Here is a 12,676-nt window from a genome sequence, read left to right as displayed (position 1 = left end):
AGGAGAGGGGCACAAGGGACACAGATTCACCTCCTGGCTGGAGAGTCTGCCAAAGGCACAAACATCCTCTTTACCCAAAAAGCTGATGACAGCCTCAGAAATCAGCCTTTTCAGCACTGACCAAATATCTCAGTATTGCAAGCATTGAGAAATGTACCCTCCAATTTGGGGACATTCTCAGATGTCCAGTCACGCATTTCAGTGGTGCGATTTGGGCGTTTGCTTTTTGCATTGGCGAATAAATCCTTCCCTACAAACATGTTTATTCATCTCTAGTGATGCCTTTGTGAGAGTCCCAGATCCGTCTCTCAGCCCCTGCAGGAGTCCAGGGCGTTCTGCTCTGAACCAGTTCATCCCATGTGCACCAGACAAGCTTCCCAAGATGATGCCCCGACCTGGACAGGGCTCACCTTGACCTTGAAGCGCTGGTGCTGGATCTGGGGAGTGATTTTCCAGCTGGTCGCCCATGGCTGCTGCAGTTGGCGCTGGAGCTGACCTGCAGCGGGAGCTGCCAGGGCTATGCCTGGATGGTGCTTGCAGAGACTGAACACAGAAATAATCAGGGAGGAAAAATCCAGTGTGGAGATGAGATGAAGGACGGTAGCACATGGCCTCTGTTTTGATAAGAGGGAGGGAAAATCAAGGATTCAAATGCTTCTGGCAATTAATTGGTAGTGTGATGGGAAGCATGCACTGACTGCAAAAGCATCCCTGCGCTGGGTCGTGTGGCTGGAAGCACAGACACTCGTGTTTGCACAGCAGTGATGGGGGGTTGCTTTCACAGGATTTCTTGATGCTGTGAGCATTTTTCTGCAACATTGGTCTACCTTAAGGAAACCCAGCTGCCCCACATCTTCTCTAATTGCACCTCCAGACCCACTGCTACAAGAGCATCCTTTGAGCTCTGCCCAGCTGCTAAGGGACCGGCACCTGCTCAGCCTCACACTCCATCTCTCACAAGGGCAAGCTGTGCCCTTTAGTGTGGAAGTATATAGCGTAAAAAGAGGAGATAAAGTCAGTTGGGATGCTTGAGGCTGAACAAGCTGGTGGGGTGAGGGCTGATTGCCACCTTTTCCCTGCATCCTTGCCTTGCTCCCCGTCCGATGGTGAGGAAACGTGACTGCTGCCAGCGCCAGGACAGAGGCTGTGAGTGCTGCGGAGAGAGACTCTGGTGTCCGCCGTGCTCCCTCGGGGATCCATGTCTCTAAGAATAAGTGTCTGTGTCTCCATGGCCTCCGGAAAGCCAATCAACAACACTCGTTAGCTGCCATTTGGGCTCCCAGTGTCTCCAGCCTATAATTCAGTGGCTTGCATGCATTAATTGTCAAGCTTGGAGTGCTACAAAGATGCCCAGCCTGGCTTTCTTGTGGTTTGTACTGGCGCCTCTCAGCACAGGCTCGCAATCCTTCAGCTCAGCTATTTGGCAGAGCAGCTTGGGCCTGGGGCTTTGCTCTCCGAGTTATGTCTGTGCTCCTGACCTCTGTGCTCTGGCCCCAGCCAGCTGGGACGTCTCTGGTCTGCTCGGACCAACAGCCCTGGTGATGTTCTCACCCTTCTCACTTCTCTCTCAGCCTTCCGCACCGATCTGCAGAGATTCATCCATGACCAGGGACCCATCCAGTCCCCTTTGAGAGCAAAACTTTAGCTTCCTGATGTCCCTTGGTGCTCCCAGCTGGTGTCTCTGCGCTTCTGTACATCAGTTGCTGGATCATCCAGCTGCAAAATGATATGTTGTGTTTTGTTCTCGGGTCCTCTCATTTAGCTTGCCTTTAGGACCATCATTGAGTCTTGTTGCACTCTCTGTGGTGCTTCCCTCAGTAATATGAACTAATTTAGAGTCCATCCTTGCACAGATCTTTGCAGCCTTGTCCTTTCCCATGCACGTTGCCTTGTATACAATTCTGCTGAATTTAATCTGTAGCTTTATTTCCCAGCCTCTCATTGTTGGATTCACCTCTCCAAACTGCAGCCACCCATGTGGTCCCTGGTCATCCAGGTTTACCCAAGAAAGAACAAGACAGCAGCATGTCTAAAACTCAACTCATCTCATCCAGGGGGAAGCACCTAGAACATGGCAGCACCTGTTTCGCCCCAGGGGCTGAAGGTTAATGACCAGCTTGGGTAGAGGTTGTTCTGGCCGAGGATGCAGGTGGGTGGCTGGTAACACGGTCACACGGGTCTGTACGACATCAGGCTCATGGTGGACGTAAAAACCAGACCATTGCAGTTCAGTAGTTCAACTGGATTCTCAGATCTCCAGAGTTAAATCCACCTCGTCCTGGTGATTTCTTCCTGTTTCTGATTGATGTTTCAGTTTGAAATACTTCCCAGATCCCCATCCCCAAAGTACCGCTCTGGCACAGGGATCTCGTGCAGTTCTCCCTGAGAACGATGATGCAGATAATTCATCTGTGTGACCTTTTCCTTGCAGAGTGTTTCTCTTACATCTTCACCATCTCTTGGCCCTGCAGTCTTTTTGGCAGGCTCTTTGCTTCTGATATATTTGAAAAAGCTTTTATTACCAGCTTTTACACCATTAGCAAGCTGCTCCTCCAAGTCTTTCCTGGCTTGATCTGCCAGGGTTTAATATTTAGCTCACTTGCCTTTGTGCCACTCAATTACATGCACATGCTGGGGTAGGCTGGTCACCTGCCTCCTGTCCCACACACCACCCAGGCTCTTGCATTCCCAGAGCAAAAAAGCTGGGAAAAACCAGGGATGGTGACTCCAGCACAGCCCTGGGCAGCCTGTTCCAATGCCCTACAGCCTTTTGGGGAAGAAATTGTTCCCCAGATCCAACCTCAACCTCCCCTGGCTGCTCCCATCACACTTGTGCTCCAGCCCCTTCCCCAGCTCTGTTCCCTTCTTTCAACTCGCTCCAGCACCTCAAGGGCTTTCCTATAGTGAGGGGCCCAAAACTGCCCCCAGAATTCGAGGTTTGGCCTCACCAGTGGTTGCCCAGAGCAAGTGGCGATAGGTCCACAACTTACCAGTGGCAGAGGGTCCCCTTCATGTCACCTACAGGGGACAAATAGTTCTGGTTTGGTGTGCAATGAAACGAGCATCTCTCCTCCACGCTCTGCATTCTCACCCATGCTCCCCATGAAGGAGAAAGGCTGGTGGGGTGACAGGGGAGACACAGGGTCTCATCTGGATGCTAGCAGGATGCAGACGGCTGATGACAAGATACTCGAGCCAGGTGCTGGCAGGACCTGCCACAGGCGTTCGGCAGCGCTGGTGTGACACTGCACAGAGCCACTGATTACACACAAGCCCTTCAGTGGGGAGGCACATTACAATCAATAAGCAACTCTGGATATTATTTAAGAAGTCAACAGTACCAGCTTCAGGACTCTCTCATCAGATAATGGAACAGCTGGGGGAAATTCAGATAACACCACTGTGGGAAGAGCAGGTTAAGAGGCGCAGTTGCCTCCAAGCAGCGCAGACTGTGTGTTATCTACTGAGGTGCTACCACGTTTCTCCGCCAGGTTTTGAAGCTTTTAATGATACAGCTTGAAAAATGAAAATAACCCATTTAAAAATAATATTTGGTGGCCTTTTCAGTCTTAGAATCTAACTTCCCAGTACTAGCTGAAGGTCTGCTTCCATGGCACTCCCCATCCCTAGCTCTGATTGACCTCCCATTCCCTCCTGCCTTGCCCACCTAGAATTTCGCCTTTTTGTCTAGCCCAGGACCCCCTTCAGCCTGATGGGGAGGTCACACCCTGCAGCTGCCCACCAGTCCTGCAGATGCCTTGGGTACGGCATTACCCACACATCTCGGGGACCTGCCCGCACCGACCGAGCGTGATGCCCGGGCTTCAGATTTCGTCAGGATGGAAAGGGAAGCAAGATGGCACAAGCAGGTGTTGTGCAACCATGTAGAGTTACTCATGGTCAGATGCAGCACCCAGAACCTGCTTTTCATGCGGAACTTGACTTGCTAATGAGCTCGAATCTGGGTCAGGCATTTCCCACACTGGGGATGGGTGGACGCGGGCATCGGCACCCTACCAGGGAACCTGGAGACACGAGGCAGAGCAGCTGCCTTGTCTCTGGCTGTGACTTTTTGCAAAGAGCCCTTCGGCTCCGGTCTCCTGCCAGTTTCAGCAGGCTGGGGTGTGTGTCTGCGCGGGCTGAGAGCAGCGCCGCTGTGAATCTGGCCCTGAGATCATCACAGAAACTTGGCTCTTAACTGAAGCAGCCTGATGCACCGTGGGTGCAAGTCCCTTCAGGTCCTGGCTGCTCCTGGCACACACTGAAGGTCACAGCCGCCCCTCTCCTCGGAGCAAAGCAAAAGCTGCTTTGGAGACGATGCATTGTTTTCTTTAACGCAAGACAGGTCAGCTAGATTAGGTGCTGCCCTTCGTGAGGTTTTCCTGGGGTGACCAAAGCTGTGTCACCAGCCAGACCGCGGTCCCTGCGACACAAACCCAGGTGCTGCCCCAGCTGAGTGGAGCAGATGCCGGTCACTGCAGCGCCTGTTCGATGCTCTCCGGCTGCTGGGGTGACAGAGACTTTCCCTGGCACCCGCCTGATGGTTGCTTGTGAGGATCCTGCTGTCCCATGGGATGCTCCAGCACTGGGCAGATCTTCTGAGCCCTCAGGGCTGCATCACCCCAACCATGGGGAAGAAAACCCAAGGGATGGTCTTCCCTCTGCTCCTTGTCCTGTGTTTTAATTCAGTGATGCTCTGCTCTTTTACCAAAATTTCAAAAATTAGGGACAGCAGCCTGTTTCATTCGCATGCGTGCCTGGGCATTGGATTTGAATATGAAATTGGTGCATTAAACAGGGGTTAAAATACAGGCAAGTGGCTAATCAGATCTTTATATTCCATGTACTGACTGGGATGCCCTTGCCTGATTTGCAGGTTATTCTTACTTTGTAGTCCTTTAATTCCTTGATCCAGGCAGCACATTCAGTGAAAATCAATGTAAATAACGTTCCTGTGGTTCTGCCTCTCCCCATCAGAGCCCAGGACCTGAATCAGATGGACCAAAACCTGCTCTCAGCCACTTACTTATTTTTTAAAACCAATCCAGCCTAGAGCAGGATTATGTGGATTAGCAGCTGAGCATTCCCCTGCCTACAAAACACGCAGAGCCAGCCAGCCAGATATTCGCTGATGAGAACCCTGTCCTCCAAGCATGACATGTATTTACATGGCCTCTTGGCTGCTCGCATCCGAGCCATCTGTTTGGCTGGTTTGGGGTCTGCCCGTCCTCCTGGGCTGCTTGGACCGCTGCCCCGGGGCGCGGGTGACAGCCAGGCTGGTGCGGGCAGGAGATGCTGCGGGTTCTCTGTCTGCAGGGAGGTTCTCACTGACAGCGTGCTGAGACAAAGGGGGTCATGGAGCAAAACAGGACATCTGCTCGGGGCAGGGGTGCAGGGAGGCGAGGGATCCAGTGCATGTCAGCAAAGCAGGTGGCATCTTTTAGCGGACCCTTCCTGGTGAGCTGCCTGCAGGTTTGGGGAGGAGGAAACATGGCCAGAAGTTATTGAAACAAAACCCAGGGATGTATCCAACTGAAAAAGCACTGGTGCTTTTCCAGAGCTCAGAAGGCACCTGAGCACCTTGTGTGGGAGCATCGCTGGGACGTGGTGTCCAGCACACAAGGCTGCAGAAACAGGTGGGAGGTCTCCCACTCGCAAATAAATATCCCAGTGGGTCCTGCATGGAAGAAAACACCCCAGCTGCTGTCTTACCAACCCACTGATGACCAAGGGAAGGATTCTTTCCCAGGATTGTGCAGCCTAAAGCCCACATGGAGCAGCACAGAGAAGGAGCTGGAGCCCATGGAGGGTCACCCATGAGCACAGAACCATGTCCCCAGGGAAGGACATGTCCTCCAATTTGGCATTGACAGGTGGTGTGTGGTTCTGGGGGCCCAGCTGGGTCAGCAGCGAGCTCTGTGATTCATGGTGGTGTTGGGAGCCCCCTTGTCACCGCACGTGTGGCTCCGCATGGGGTGGTGCAGGCAGGACAGGCAGCGCGTGGGCAGGATGGCAGGAGCTCCAGGGGTGCGAGCTCTTTGGAAGGGATTTGCGCTTCCTCCGCCTTTGCTGCTGGGAGGACGCTGAGCTCTGGAACACCCTTGCCCGCTGTGGCAGAGCCCGCTGGGCTGCCAGGTCCCTTGTGCCCTGTGTGGGGACCCGCACAGCCCCGAGCACTGATCCCGGGGCTCTGCCGTGCCAGCTCCGCTCTGCTCCCTGCCCGCCTGGCACGGGGTACGGACCGCGGCACAGCGGGAGCTGCCCAGACCTGGCCCCTGCGCCAGGGAAACCCACTTGGCTAAACAAGTTTTCACTGACACCTTTTTATTTATATATTTCTTTTTCTTCAATGGAAGCCTTCCAGTGATTTTTAGATTGCTGAGCGGGGCCAGCTCTGCGCTGGGAGCAGACAGCTGGCTCCTGCCCTGTGCTGGCCCCCAGGCTGGGTGCCAAGCAGGCAGGACACGGGTCCGGGGCTCTCACGTGGTGGCACGGCCAGCGGTGCCCACGCAGCTGCCCAGGGCTGGCACGGCTGCTCCAGCCTGGGCTCTGGAGACGGATGGGGCTGCACTGGGAATCCCAGCCGGGACACGCAGGGTCTGGCTCAGAGCCCTGGCTGCAGCCCCCGTGGTCCCCAACTGCCAGCACAGGGTCTGCCCAAGGGGCGGCACCGTCGGCCAGATGGCAGTGGCAGGTGGCACAGGAGCCAGTGACCTCCGCCTTCTCTGGTGATGTCCTGGTGCAGGCTGCCTGGGGGCTGCATCCGCACTGACAGACACACTTGGTGATGGACTTTTTGGCATGGCCTGTTGCAATAGGACAAGGGGTGATGGTTTTAAACTAAAGGAGAGAGATTCAGGCTGGACATGAGGAAGAAATTGTTGCCCTGAGGGTGGTGGGAGCCTGGCCCAGGTTGGCCAAAGAGGTGGTGGATGAATCATCCCTGGAGACATCCCAGGCCAGGCTGGACAGGGCTCTGAGCACCCTGAGCTGGTGAAGATGTTCCTGTCATGGCAGGGGTGACACTGGGGCAGCTGGGAAGGGCCCTTCAACACAAACTGTTCTGTGATTCTGTGATTCTATAAATGCTCCCAAAGGAGCTTCCCAGGACCTACCCCTAGGACTGGAGAATAATTTCCTGGAGGAAGATGGGTGGGTGGAGTAGAGTTGAGACGATTGTAGATGGTTGGATGGAGGAAGGCAGAAATAGTCCTGCCACATTTGGTGGTTTCTCTTGTCAACGCATTGCTGGTGGTTCCTGTCTTGCTCACAGCAGGAGTGACACAAGCCCCTTCCACCTCGATCAGCACAAGGCTCGGACATGAACAAGCCTGTGACTCACAGAACAAGCACCGAGCCAAAGAAACTATTGGGCAGCCGTGTCACTCAAGATGCATCACTCCTCCTTCACCAAACAAGGCAGGAGCACGTGCTAATAATCTGGGATCTCATAATTAAATACCCTGCAGCCTGAATATGTATAAGAAGGCATGGTTGTGGTTTCATGGGCTATCTCACTTGTGGCGTTTCTGTGGGTTGGAGTTGCTTTGCTTTGCAACTTCCGTGCTCATGCAGGGCTTGCTGGATGTGGCACACTATCAATCACAGGTGTGAAAAATCCCCCGAGCAGCCAGAAAATGGAAACAATCTCGAGTGCTCATGAAGTGAAAGCAGAAAGCCATTCCCAAGACATTCCTTCAACAGTGAAATGGCTTTTTAAGGAATCCAGAGAGAAGATGTAATAAGGGAAAGGCTGTACAGAAAAAGAAATCCCCGTTACCTGCAGCAACACAGTATGAAGGGAAAATTCAGGATGGACAGGACTCTGGAGGTCTGACCAGCCTGATCGGGGTGAAGATGTCCCTGCTCATGGCAGGAGGCCGGACTAGATGACCTTCGAAGGTCCCTTCCAACCCAAACTATTCTATGATTCTACTGATGTCCATTGGGAGATGCAGTACCAGATGAGGTATCTAGCTGCAGTCTAATGCATGTTGAGGGAGGTCCAAACGCTTCAGCTCCTTCATAAGCACCTCCGAGAGTGTGGTTGCACCTCCAAGCATGTCCTCTTCCACCAAGACAGAGATGTGCACAGGGGGAGGTGGCCACAGGGGGTTGTGTGGGAAATCCTGAGGACAACTGCTGAAAACCCTGGTAGGAGAGGGCTGAAAGCACCATCCTCAGGCTGGCTGGACACACCAGCAACTAAAGATGCCAACACCATTTCCAAAGGAGGTGACAATCCAGGGAGATCATTTGTCCCTTCTCGGACTGCACCAAAACGACAGCACCTGCCAGCCCTCCAGAAGACTCCCTGGGGAGGTGGGAGGAGATGACACCAGTCAGGGTGGAGATGCTCAGTGTGGGGAAATCATCTTGGTGGCAGCCGCTCCGTGGAAGGGAGAAAGTGCAGCACCACCCGCCCCGGGCCCGGGGCCAGCGCCTCTCCGCACGAACAGGCAGACGGCGTTTGCTGCAGGGACGCTGCCGAAAGCGCTTGAAGAGCTTCTCAGCCCTTTCGGGCTGCCTGGGACGTGTCTGCCCACTCTGATGTACAAACCATTGCACCGAAGGGACCTTGCCACTGTGATGGCCGTGGGCTCAAACCGCTAATATTTGTGCTTTGAGCAGTGATTGCTGCACCATTCCTCAGGTGCTCACACAGCTCTGCTTGCACCAGCTGTGGTGACACTGTCCAGGGTGCCTATGATGTAAACTTTTGGGTAATGCTGAGATTTTTTGCAGAAAGAAGTGCTTAATTCCCACCCCGATGCAATACATCCATCTTTCTTACGGGAGCAACAGTGAGAATATCCCCCCAAACCAGTACAAACTGGGGCTCCTGTAACTCTGGTTTGTGTGTGGGGAAACATCTGGGAGGCTGATGGCAGCTGTGCTGTTGGGGTGGGGTCTGTGCAGACAAAATACAGCACAGTGCTGTCGTTATCCCTGCCTAGGGGGTTACACACCACCTGCAGCAGACACAACCCACTGGTGTTTTCCTCTCTGGTGTCCTCCCACACCTGCTGAAGGCTGTAACTATCTGCTGAGCTTCCTCGTTGCTCTCCCTCATGCCCCTCTCTGTGCTGCCTGTAGCTCTCAGCATGATGAAGGTGATCTGGAGGACCCTTTGCTCCCAGTTTCCCTGATTTCTGTTTGGAGCCATCGGCTGGGAACCACATGCTGGGATCTCCTGGCAATCAGGGAGCAGGTGACCACATCCATCAGGCTCCTCTGTGCAGGGTGGGACCTCTCACGCTGGGACCCGAAGGCTGAGGACGTGCTGTTCGGTTGCAAAGCTGCTGCAGAGGAGCTGGCAGATGAGCACAGCCCCGTGTCAGCAGGGGTGGGGGACCAGGCTTCTTGCCCGGTGGGTTTGCCTTTCGGGGTGTCATGGGACAGGTGCCCCGTGCATGGCTGAGCAACCAGAGCAGGAGATGCTCCCTGCTTTGGGGCATCCCGGGAGCTCTTGGAAAGCCCGGTGATTCCTCCTCCCCGCGGGCAGGGGCAGGGAACTGGATGTCCTCTCCTGTCCGACCTCTCCTGCCGGGTCAGCAGGTCCCCGCTGGCCCCAGCCACAGGAATGCTGGCGCACAAGCCGCTTGGATGCTGCTTAACTTCAGCCCGAGTGCTGTGCTCGTTTAAAAATATCCTCTGACCAATACCTGCACAAACAGGGGGAAAAAAACAAAACCAACCAAAACAAACACCTAACCCTTTTTCCTTAAAGGCATCTGTAATTTTCCACGGGTCGGACACACATTATTCAGCCTCCCTGCCCTGGGGCTGCTCTGGGTCCCTCGCCCACCACCGTGGGGTTTGCAGCCGGTGGGGCCCCTCCACGAGCGGGGCCGAGCGGGGATGCCGGGGTGGGAGGGAGCGCTGCCAGCCCGGGGTGAGGCTCGCGGAGACGCCAGCACCCGCCTAAGGCTTCCCGGCAGCCTCTGGCACGGCGAGCGGGGAGCGGGTCCTGCGCTGACCCGCTCGGCCGCACCCTCCTCCCCGCCTCGCACCGCCTGTTCTCTGCTCGGGGGTGCTCCCCGTGCTCCAGCCGCGTTGGCAAAGCTTCCACGGGCGCTCGGCATCCAGCCGCCCTCCCACGCGGGCGCAGGTACCGCCCGGGCAGCTGCCGCGCTCCCGTGGGAAAGGGCTGCGATGAGATCCTGGCCGAAGGGGGATGCCTGACCCCAGCTGGGGATTTGGCAAGTGAGGGATGTTCTCAGGCGTGAGCCTCCAGTCAAGGTGTGTGGTTTGGAGGTGAGAAATGCCTCTCGGACCCGTTTCTGCCTGCTAAACCTCTGGCTGGGTGTCGTGGCACTGGGGGATGTGGGCGAGAGAGGTGGTGGATGAACCATCCCTGGAGACATCCCAGGCCAGGCTGGATGGGGCTCTGAGCAACCTGAGCTGGTGAAGATGTCCCTGCTCATGGCAGGGGTGGCACTGGGGGAGCTGGGGAGGGCCCTTCCAACCCAAAATATTCTACAGGCACGTGCTCCCGCTCTCTCCCTTGGAAATGCAGGTATTCGTATGTGAAAAATGGAAGCGTGCTCAGTGACCTTCAAAACCATCCAGCAAATTCAGCTTGGACCGCGAGCCCAGCCAGATGGCCCTTCTCAAACATCCTGGCCGTGCAAACTGGGGTTTCACTCTCGATTCCTGCTCCCGCTCCAAGGCAGGCTCGCGAAGCAGCAGATTCAGTATGTGCTCTGGGAAGGCAGCCACGCAGCCCCGCTCCGAGGAGGAGGCGGCGGGGACCGTGCCAAGCCGGGCTGGGGAGGGACAACGCAGCCGTGGGCCAGCGACCGAGAGGCTTTGAGGTTTGTAATTGAAATGCGAAGCTCAGAGTTGAGTTTGGGGGATCCCAAACTGGAGGGAAGGGGGTGCATGTGGGTGGTTGTGGCTGCTGGTGCCATCTCCAGCCAGGGCAGCCTCTGGGCGTGCGAGCAAGGCGGAGGGTGGTGGGAGACATCTCTGATAATGATGGAGAGGAGCCTGGATGGACCATGGGAGCATGGGGCAAGGCCAGCATGAGTCCTGAATCCCAGGAGAGGAGGGAGCAAACCGAATAAGATCGCCTAGCAGAAGGGTTAAAAGACCTGTCAGAGCTGAGCCTCTCTGGAAACGTGGGAGACAGCTGGAAAAGATTTAAATAACTCCTCGCTGTGTGTCTGCAAGCTGTGGGTGCCAGTGAAAGGTAGTCTTATTTCTGATAATATCTGGTCTGACACACTCAATGTGTTTAACAGTTTTTGGTTCACTCAGGCAGATGAGACTAACGAGGAAGCGATCATGCAGGGATTCCTGGATGCTGCATTAGCATGCAACCTCCGAGAGGAATGTTTTCGCTTCTAAATGCAAATAGAGGCTGAAGCTGTTGAAGAAGCTGTGACTGATCTTCATCTGAGGAATTGGTACTGCAGGTTCAGGGATAACCGAGTCCCCGGTGTGGAGGACATGGTGCAGGGTGAGGCCCAACAGGGACATTGGGGACCCCCCAGTGCGGTGCCTGGGGAGGTGCTGGAGCTGGGGTTTCCTTTTGCTTCCAAAACCGTCCTTGCTTAAATGATGGGGACTCTGCGTGGGGACACTGTGACAAGAGCCTGTGGGCTGTCAGGGTGATGCTGAGCCCAGAGGAGCCCACACAAACTGTTGGTGTGGAGACAGGGAACAGTGTCTTGGGCTGGAGAGGTTTTACTACCTTTGTGCTTGGCCACAGCAGCTGTGCCAGGAGGTGAGATTAGAGGGTTCGTGAACTTGTTGCGTGACATACACTGATTTCTATTGAGCAAAAGTATATTTAATCACATGGAATTAGCATTGAAAACTGTTATTAAGCATTACTATTATTAAAGAGCAGATTTTTCCCTAAGCACTTCTCTGGAGCAAAATGTAATACTGACAGTGTACAGCAGTGGTTGGTCAGAAATTCTCCACTCAACTCATATCACATAAAAAATGAAGCTATCGATCTACACGAGACTATTCCTGAAGTGGCTTCTTGGATTTTCAACAAAACTCCAGCCTTTCAAAATGCAAGGATTTTGGTTCCAAACTGATAAAAAAACCCCAAAACATTCTTGCATTTTCCCAAATAAAAGTATGAAAATTTAGTCCCGTTAGGACGCACTTGATTTGCTGTGATCATTAGCACGAACACGGCCATGAAGGAGGGGACCAACCCTGCTGCCGTTGGATGGCCTGTGCCCCTTTCCCAGACTAAGGGTTCAGCATCAGCCCTTATGAGACACCGGAGAATCCAGCCCTGAGGTGCAGGGGGGTTTGTCTGTCCCTCCCCATCCCATTCCCAGCAGGATGGAGACAGATTTCCCTCCCCAGGACATGACTCGTGTGCCTGGCAAGCGGGTGACCCAGCTCTCTCCCAAAAACCTGCTCTGTGCTGGGAGAAAGCATTGCCTGGAATGGTTTTCCATCAGAAAACAGGGGTTTATTGAAACCAGATCTTTCCCCGGGAACTTGTCGATTTTGCTGCCATTTTCTCCAGGAAGAAGCCTAGCAGAATCACTTTGACTTTCTTGTTTCAGCAGTGTCAAAATGTTTATTCCGATCATGTCAAAACACCAAGCTCATTTCGGGAAAGTAAGAATATTTCATTTTGACTTTATCATTTCATTCGCTCAACTTCCACTTTATGTTCCGTGAAAGTATTTTTTAATAC

The sequence above is a fragment of the Patagioenas fasciata genome, chromosome 25, assembly GCF_037038585.1.
Source record: "Patagioenas fasciata isolate bPatFas1 chromosome 25, bPatFas1.hap1, whole genome shotgun sequence".
Classification (NCBI taxonomy): domain Eukaryota; kingdom Metazoa; phylum Chordata; class Aves; order Columbiformes; family Columbidae; genus Patagioenas; species Patagioenas fasciata.
This window is presented reverse-complemented; position numbering follows the sequence as displayed.